Source organism: Zingiber officinale, chromosome 11A (genome assembly GCF_018446385.1).
Source record: "Zingiber officinale cultivar Zhangliang chromosome 11A, Zo_v1.1, whole genome shotgun sequence".
In the NCBI taxonomy this organism is placed as follows: Eukaryota; Viridiplantae; Streptophyta; class Magnoliopsida; order Zingiberales; family Zingiberaceae; genus Zingiber; species Zingiber officinale.
In genome coordinates, this window is record NC_056006.1 from 97164174 (window position 1) to 97172241 (window position 8068).

General features: G+C 39.3%; 1 pseudogene; it reads right to left on the reverse strand.

Annotated features, from left to right (window-relative positions):
* Positions 1–2394: 2394 nt before the first annotated feature.
* Positions 2395–5173, reverse strand: LOC122031661 (annotated as a pseudogene).
* Between the last annotated feature and the right edge of the window lie 2895 nt (positions 5174–8068).

Here is an 8068-nt window from a genome sequence, read left to right on the forward strand (position 1 = left end):
ACAAAGGTTATAGTTATTATATTTATTTCAGTTCAGTGTCGATTGAATAAGTATAATAATGTCGTAGAGTAGAAGGTTCTAATCTGCAATATATCAATTTGTTGAATTGATAGTGAGATATTGTAGAGAACGCTACTCTAAACTATTTCTAGTCGAACATTAATATACAAGGACAATATTAATGCATTGAGACTAGCATGTAGGTCAACGGATGACTTGATCTCACAAGCCATGGATATGATATATCAGGTTGACACATGGGTATATATTAGAGAATATAAACTAAATGACTCGCCATGAGAATGTTTCATAGATCGTTATATGAGTGCCATAAACATTCTCATGTGACTATTGGTATGAATAGTCCTTAGACCTGAAGTCACTACGATTCCCTACATAAGGAGTTGTATACATTGATATCGTCAAACGTCACCCGTAATGGGGTGGACTATAAAGTCGATCACTGGTATACAATAAATTATGCGGAGGGATGTAAGTGATGTAGATGGGATCTTTCCCTTCCACATGACGAAAGCGATATCTGTGGACCCCTTGATTAGTATGACACAAGAAAGCATGGTCATGCGTAAATGAGTCAATATGAGATATTGAGCTTATTTGATTAAGTGTGTCTACTTGTAGATCAAGAAACACAAAGATTAATAAGAGGATGACACAGTCTATACCTCATTGATCAATCTAGATATTAAGGATAGAGGGACCAAGTCATACAAGATGATAATCGTGGACAGGTTAGGTCGGATCTCGACTTTCTCATCACTTGAGTAGCAATGATGTCTTGCTAGATGTAACTCATTGCTTATGTATCTAAATGTTGATTTGGGTACATTGTCAATGTTACGAGAACCTAGAGGGTCGCACACAAAGAACAAGTAGATTTGGAGATGGGTTCATATGATGGATCATTTGGATTAAGTGTAATCCGAATTTGACTCATTGAGTTAGACTCAAATAGATCCAATTGTTGGATTGAGTTCAATTGCATGGGAATTAATGGGTTAGACTCATTGGGTGAACTTGAGTTCACAAAGGAAGTTGAATAGTCAAAATTGAACCATTGGATTGAATGGTTGATTTTGAGGCATTGGATTAGAAGATGAAAGGATGGAGACTCTTGGTATACTATGGGATGGATATAAATATCATTTTGGATGATATTTTTTATATGTTTTCATTAGATGAGAAGGTAAAAAACCTCTTTGATTCTTCTTCTTCCTCCTTCCCTATCTTGGCCGAAACACATCTTGAGGTTGCTAGCACAACCTTCACTACAAGAAAAAAGCCTAACAACAACGGTTTTTCACCGTTGTCGTAGCCCATTTTGAACTGTTGTTAAAGGCCGTGTTGTTAAAAGGGGTGCCCAAAGACAACGGTTTTTAACCGTTGTCTTTATAGGCAAAGACAACATTTTTGCAACGGTGAAAAACTGTTGTCTTTTCCTTCAAAGACAACAGTTTTTCACCGTTGTCTTTGAGCGTATGCCTAGGCTCTTCAACAACAGTTTTGAACTGTATACGACAACGGCTAAAAACCGTTGTCTTTTTTGCAAATGACATCGGTTTGACAACGGTTAAAAACCGTTGTCTTTTAGCGAACAATGTTAATTAACATCAGTTTGTCACTGTTGTCTTTTAACTCCATTGACAACAGTTTGACATATTTAAACTGATGTCTTTGGGTACAATATACAACATTTTGACAATAAAAAACATCATCATCCAATGCAAATTTCATCCAGTGCAAATTTCATTGATAAAAAACCTACATAATCAATATTTACAATGCAAATTTCATTAAAGTACCAAACATCATCATCCTAACATCATTAAAGTACCAAACATCAACATTCAAACATCACAAAAGTTTACACAGCCAAAAGTTTATATATATCACACATATATATAAAGTCCAAAATATCATGTTTTGTTGGAGCACGTCTTCTCTACCTGTGCATCTTCTAAACTGCAGCCTTTTCTGGTTTCTCCTCCCTCCTAGCTTCTCTTTTCTTCTCCTTTCACAGAAACGGGGTCATTATCTTTTCCCTGAGGTAAATAGCATATGATTGCAAGTTAAGTCATTTCCCAGAAGTAAATGGCATAAAAAATGGATCTCTTGTAAATTTCAGTTTTACAAAAACTCAAAGAGTAGTATGTCTTAAAAGACCAGCTATATGGATTTACAAGTAACTCTTAAGTATGGTAAACCAAACCTATCAACTTTACATATACCAAAAAAAATTCTATCCAATTTGAAGTCTAGCGAAACTCCATCTACTATGGGTTCAACTGCTTTGTTAGCGAGATAATCCGCCAGCAACTTAGTGTTCAAAAACCCTCAAGAAAAAACTGAAATTTTTGGAGACAGTAACTTGCTTCACACAACTAACCAAATCCCGTCAACTTGATGAGTCTGTCTAATTAACCTCCATGCAGACTTGGATGAGAAAGCTCCATCCAAAGATAATTTCCAGATCTGCAAGTCAGGCTCTCCCCTCAGAATATAAACATCAAGAGCTTTTACAACCAAATCAAGCGTAAGCACCTCTCTTAATTTAAGAAGAACCCATCCCTGCTCATCCCACATAGAAGACACAGACCTACCAGGATCTCCAACCATATTACAAAGCTTAAACAAAGGACCTGCATCTAACAATGTATCAAACCAGAAATTAATATGATCTTCACCTAAACGCCATCTAATCTGCTCTTCTGCTACGTTTCTCATCTGTAACATCCTTTTCCAACAATGTGAAGCTTTGTTTTTGAGTAAAACCACCACAGGAGAGACTGACCCACAGTACATGCTAGACAGAAATTTCGACAAGTGTGTTCTCTGCTCCCTGAATCTGCACCACATCTTCCCTGAAAATGCATTAGGCACCTCAGATAAACTTCTCACTCCCAATCCTCCTTCTAGCTTAGGTTTACAAATATCTTTCCAAGAGATCCAGTGAATCTTCCTATTGGAACTGATAGAACCCCAGAAAAAATTGGCCATAATCATCTCAATTTGATGTAAAATACCCCCTTCATCACTATTAATAATGGAGGCATCTAAAAAATGGATTCTTCCTACCAATATTGAATTACTTATGTTACAGGGTGATATATGCAATCAAAGTTTGGACCTCAAACATTAAATTTCTCTGTTAGTTACTATACATGGTAAAAGCCTCGTTAGACATACATTAAGTTGTAGTTAGGGAATCAACAAAAAAAAAACACACTTGCGTTGATATTTTTGCTTGCGTATTCTTTTGCAACAGTCTTGGTGAGACCAATCCCTCCTGCCTTTGCAGGACTGTAATTAGCTTGGAATACATTACTGACTAAACCAACAACAGATACCCCTGCTCAATTGAATGATATTTCAATATCTCAAAAAAAAACTAAAGCATAAAGATGCTGCAGTAACAAGATTATTACCCTTCTAAACAAAGACATCTACATTATAAAATTGAGAACCCCAGAAAGTTTGTTATGTAAACCAAAATACAGTATAAATATTTGACAAAGGATTAAGGTTAATCATTTTTTATATTTGACAAAGGATTAAGTTATTGGTTTGTATTTGATGTTGGTGCATCAAGTATGCAGTTTAGTCATGCCGATTGGATTTGGTAAATGGACTCAGAGACAGATATCTCCAAATCAAGTGCAATCAAGTATAAGCAGCATGTATTCAATTTAACTGAATATTATTATTGTCAAATGCAATAAGATGAACTCATGTATATACCTATTCATAGATATGATCTTGTATGCATTCGGCTATCTCAGAGCGCACTTCATCAATTTCTTCTTGAGAGTACTCCGCTTTTGTGAACTGCGAACACACATAAATTATATGATCTTAAAGAACAAAATATAATTAATTGGAAAAAAATAATAACTAAATAACAATTCGTGAAGTGATACCAAAGATCATTTTGAGAAATTCGTCCTAGTTGATCTACTAAGATTACCCCAAAGAAGTCATCTAATATGATTCCCATGCTGTGAGCATAAGGTATTTTAGAATTGGTATCGACTTTTCCACCCGTGGATGGATTGCCAATCAAGTAACCCTGAAAGCCAAGGTTTTTTCTTTCATATAAACTATGACATAATTTAAAGATCAAAATTAGATTCTTTCCCTTTATTGCCAGTGGCCCATCAATTCAAGCAATTTACCTGGAGGTTAAGTAATGGTTCTTTCCCTTCATCAATACCTGAATTACAGTAAATGAAAATGGCATGTAAATTAACACCCTCATCAATAGTTTACATTAAAAGTAGAGTTACCATCCAATATTCTTTTGGCCACCATAGGTACAATTTTTCCAGCATATAAATCCCCAGCAATGTAGAGGGGATTGGAGATGAACTGTGGGTGCTCAACAAGCCACTGCAAAAGTGAAAGATTACATCTTTAAGGCACTTACAGTAATTACATCAGGAATATATATGATCTTTCCCACCTGTAAAAGAAACTTAGAAGCCTGTTCGGACCAAATAGTATCGTTGGCATCATACCCTTCATATTTTCTTGAGTATGAGAATCCAGAACCCAACGGGGAATCTACAAAGATAATGTTGGCTACCTGCACGAATGTTTTCACACAGACAGGACAAAAGCATGTATCATATTGCTTCCTCAATTACTGATCAAGAAGAAGAAGTTACCTTGGTCTAGGAATAAGGATGGTAGACCAAGCTTGGCAAGCTCCCGTTGTACTCGGCTGTCACAAATTTCAGGGGCCTGCAAATGGATTTCTACTATGAAACGAGAGTAGCTAATCATAGCAAACATGGAAATTTCACCCACCGATTTCGAAGACTAATCTGCTGAAGGCAGAGCACCTGGGCCCGCCGGTCAGCCAGAGGAGCAGGGGGTCCTCTGCCGGATTGTTCTCCGACTCGATGAAGTAGTAGAAAAACTCACCGCCGTGGTCCTGGTCCACCTCCACGTACCTGCACCAACGAGAGCAGAGGTTCATGGGGGTCAGAGCAAAGTTAAGGTTGGGGGAAACAACATCTGGACCCTGTCTCTAAGTAGAAGGGAAGGGGGCCTTGGAATCCAGGTAAATAGGTGACCACAGAAGATGAGAGAGCAGAGGAAAAGAAGCAGAGAAAGATCAGTGAGACAATCAGGAGAGGGATTTCCATCTTCCTCCTCCTCCTTCCTTCTTCTTCCTTCTTGTGTTGGAACTGGCTGAAAGTCGAGGCGACGAGGAGGAGGCGGTGAAGATGGCTGAAAGTAGAGGCCGCGAGGAGGAGGTGGCGAGGCCGAAAGTTGAGGCGACGAAGAGGGCGGCGAGGAAGGAGGCGACGAAGAGGACGGCGAGCAGGGAGGCGGCGAAGAGGGCGGTGAGGAGGGAGGCGGCGAAGAGTAGGGTTTTGGGAAAGAGACAGAAAAAAACAAAGCGTAAAACAGACAAATGACGAAGGAGAAAAAGTGACGAAAGAAAAAACAATCACATTCAACAACACTTAATAGACAACGGTTTTTAAAAACTGTTGTCGTAATCCCAAAAAAGCGCACATAGACAACAGTTTTAAAAAACTGTTGTCGTTCCCTTTAAAAACCATTGTCGTATCCTAAAAAAAACATAAATTGACAACGGTTTTTAAAAACCGTTGTCATAGGCCAAAAAAATTACTAAAAGACAACAATTTTTGTTAAAACCGTTGTTAAAAGGCAAAAAGACAACGGTTTGGTATAAAACCGTTGTCGTTTGAGTGTTGTTGAATGACATTTTTCTTGTAGTGCTTGTGTGTTTTCCTCTCCAATCTTGTTGAGTTTGTGAGACAAACGAATGCAAGGCTTGTTCGTGTGGATACCGTAGAGGCGCGAACGTGAGATCGTGTTGTGATCTGAGTTGTCGAGAGATCGTGTGCACGCATCAAGGGTATAATCCTATCATGTAGCTTAGTATAGATTATTTTCAAAAAATGTTTCTTCCCTTTGCATGGATCTGTTGGATAAGAGGATCTAGTATTTTTCCGCTACACTTCCGCGTGTTTAGCGCGCTAGATCCCAACACGAAGGTTATAGCATCTAACAAGACTTCACCTCTGTGGCCTAACCCTAGGGCAACGGACAAGTCGAAGTCACCAATCGGGAGATCCTCAAAGTTCTACACACTCGGCTCGACCACGTTGGAGACAACTGGGTCAACGAGCTCCCCAATGTGTTGTGGCCCCTTTGTACGACCCCGAGAAAAGCGACCGGCATAATTCCCTTCCACTTGGTATACGGCGGCAAGGCAGTCGTCCTGTGGAGGTCGGAGTCGAATTCGATCATATGCAGTACTACGATGAAGGAAACGTCGAACGGAGGCTCATGGACCTCAACTTGGTGGATGGAATGCGGGTGAAAGCAGCAGTTTGGCTAACGGTGTACCGACAATGAATAAAGCAGAACTACAACTGGAGGGTGATCCCTAGATCCTTCTAGGTCGACGATCTCGTTTGGAAGAAAGTGAAGTCGGTCAGTGACATCACCAAGCTCGAAGCACCATGGGTGGGACCTTTCAAGATCGTGCAAAAGCTCCATTTAGGTGCCTACTGCTTAGAGGATGAGGGGGGACGACAACTCGAGAGTGGAGCGCGAACCATCTCCAACTCTACAGGGTCGGATGAGGGTGCGCGAGTGAATACATGTATTTTTGTATGTTTCACGAACGCAGGGCAAAATATGAATAAAAGTAGGGATGTAAACGAGCCGAACTGAGTCGAACAATATTAGGCTCGAGCTCGACTCGTTTAAGTTATATTCGGGCTCAAGCTCGGCTCGAGCTCGAATAGAGCTTTTATCACAAGGCTCGAGCTCGGCTCGTTTTAGAATTATCAAACTCGCGAACAATTCGAGCTCGGCTCATTATTAGCTCGATTATCAAAGTTAACGAGCCTAACTCGTTAAGCGAGCTCGGACTCATTTTCGGTAGGGGTGTAATCAAGCCGAGCCGAGCCGAACTCTTGGATGTTTGAGTTTGGCTCGTTTATAATCGAGCCGAGCTCGAGCTTTATTTAACGAATATATTCATGGCTCACGAGCTTTTATCGAGCCTAAACGAGCTTAATAAATATACATTATAAATTTAAATATTCATTAAAAACTAAATTATATATTTTAAAAAATATATAATATTCTTGTTAAAATTTATAATTTTATTCTAATAAATAAATTTAATATATTTGTCTATATTTTTCATAAGTAGAGTGTAAAATTTATAAATTCAATATCAAAACTATTATTATTTTTATTTAAAAATTGATTTGTGAGCTTAACGAACATGTTCACTAGCTAACGAGTCGAATATTGTGAAGCTTGAGCTTGGTTTATTTATCTTATCGAGCCTAATTAAACGAGCTCAAACGAGCTTTTATCGAATCGAGCTTCGAATAGCTCACGAGCGGCTTGGCTCATTTACACCCCTAATTTTCGGATTCGTTTAGAGCTCGTTTTTGGCTCGTTTTATAGCTCATTTTTTTGCTCATTTTAAGGCTCGTTTTAGAACCTTTTTTTTTGCTCGTTTTAGAGCTCATTTTTTGGCTCGATTTAAGGCTCATTTTTTTGGCTCGCGAGCCTATAAACGAACATATTCGCGAGCTCACGAGCCGAATATCCTTAAACTCGAGCTCGGCTCGATAAAACTATCGAGCTCGAGCTCGACTCGATAAGATAAACAAACGAACTCGAATGAGCTTTTTACCGAATCAAGCTCCAAATAGCTCGTGAACCGTTTGGTTCATTTACATCCCTAAATAAAAGCGAAGAATGCCAATCTTGATATGCGTCTACGTCAACGGTCGAGCGATGATCTTAAACTCTAGACTACATCAACGGTTGAGCGGCGACCTTAAACCCTAGTCTATGTCAACGGTCGAGCGACAACCTTAAAGCCTAGTCTACGTCAACGGTCGAGCGACAACCTTAAACCCTAGTCTACGTCAACGGTCGAGCGGCGACCTTAAACCCTAGTCTTCACCTAATCTTCTCCAACGGTCGAGATGTGACCTTAAACTCTCGTTTTCCCCAACGGTCAAGCGGCGACCTTAAACCC